A 1,657-nucleotide genomic window follows, 5' to 3' on the forward strand; every position below is an offset into this window, starting at 1 on the left:
TTGTTAACTATAGGCACCATGCTGTACAGCAGATCTTGAGAACTAATTCATCTTGCATATCTGAACCTTTACAACAATTGAACAACTCCTCATTTCCCCCTCACCCCAGCCCCTGGTAACTCAGTTGATTCTCTCCTTCTATGAGTTTGATGATTTTAGGTACCTCACTTAAGCAGAACCATTTGTCCTTCTGTGACTGGCTTATTTCACTTAACATAATGTCCTTCAAGTCCATCATATTGTTGCAAATGGCAGGATTTCCTCTTTTAAGGCTGAATAATATTCCATTGAGTATGTGTGTCCGTGTGTGTGTTTGTGTATGAATCACATTTTCTTTCTTCGCTTATCTTTGATGGACGTTTGGATTGTTTCCATATCTTGGCTGTTGTGAGTAGCGCTGCAAGTAACATGAGAATGCAGACATCTCTTAGAGATCCTGATTTCCATTCTTTTGAATACATACCCAGAAATGAGATTGCTGGATTATATGGTAGTTCTACTTTTAATTTTTTGAGAAACTTTCATACTATTTTCTATAGTGGCTATACCATTTTACATTCCCACCAACAGTGTACAAGGGTTTGATTTCTTCACATGCTAGCCAACACTTAATTATGCTTTTTTAAAATTATAACCTTCCTAACTGGTGTGAAATGATATCTCACTGTGGTTTTGATTTTCATTTTCTTGATAATTAGTGATGTTGAGCATCTTTTCGTACCTTTTGGCCATTCGAAGGAAAGATCTTCAGGAAGAATAAGATAGGAGCAATCAGGGTGTTGCAAGTCTTGATTACACACAGATGTTAATCATGTATCATAAGAACGCCAATCATCATATTCCAAACTGCCCTCCAAGAAAAAGACACGTAAGGATTACCCTACTTATTATGTTTGTGTGATAATTAATTATTCTCCTCCTAATGGACATAAAAATTGTTCCCCATTTGTTGCTATGAGTAATAGGACTGAAATCAACATCTTTGAACATGAAATCTTAGACAAATGTGCATGCTTTCTCACAGGAAAGACACAGAAAAGTGCAAACTTGATTAAAGTGGGCAGAGTGTTGACTGAAATTTTTTACAAATATTGCTGAACTTCTGTTCCAAAGATGCCATACCAATTTACAGTCTTTCAGATTCACGTGTGTGAATGCCTTACATTCTCACAGGCATTTTATTTCATCAGTCTTTTAAATTTTGGCCAAACTTTCAGATGAAAGATACTGTCTTGTTATTTTATTTCCTTATTCTCAAATAGGTTGAGTATAAAATTAAACTTTTACCCATATGGAGCTGGATTTCTGCATTAATGTCTTGAGTACCAGGATTCTTCTAGGCATACTTTACATTCTGAAATATCAAGACATCCCTCCTTTACTTTGAAAAGCAAGGACTTGATGAGTATGATCGGTTGTTGGGCAAGAGAACCAGGCAGGACACCATTAGCTAGTGAAGATCTGAGATCAGAGCAATTACCAGAGTTCATGAGAGAGACCACATGAAAAACCTCATCTAGAGAGCCCATGGTAGGCTGGCAGTCAGCATTCTGGATTTAGAGTTCAGCATAAGGTAGAGAAAGGACTATAAGGAGAGAAAGGTGGAGAATCTGGGTAGGGGGTCCAAGGTAACTTCTGATAATAAGCTTGGGAAAAC

General features: G+C 37.2%; 1 non-coding gene across 1 annotated transcript; it reads right to left on the minus strand.

The window, feature by feature from the left end:
* Positions 1–756: 756 nt before the first annotated feature.
* LOC116748170 lies at positions 757–890 on the minus strand. Its single transcript, XR_004348183.1, has one exon. It is a non-coding gene; the product is annotated as a U8 small nucleolar RNA (small nucleolar RNA).
* Positions 891–1,657: the final 767 nt, after the last annotated feature.

The sequence above is a fragment of the Phocoena sinus genome, chromosome X (assembly GCF_008692025.1).
Source record: "Phocoena sinus isolate mPhoSin1 chromosome X, mPhoSin1.pri, whole genome shotgun sequence".
In the NCBI taxonomy this organism is placed as follows: Eukaryota; Metazoa; Chordata; class Mammalia; order Artiodactyla; family Phocoenidae; genus Phocoena; species Phocoena sinus.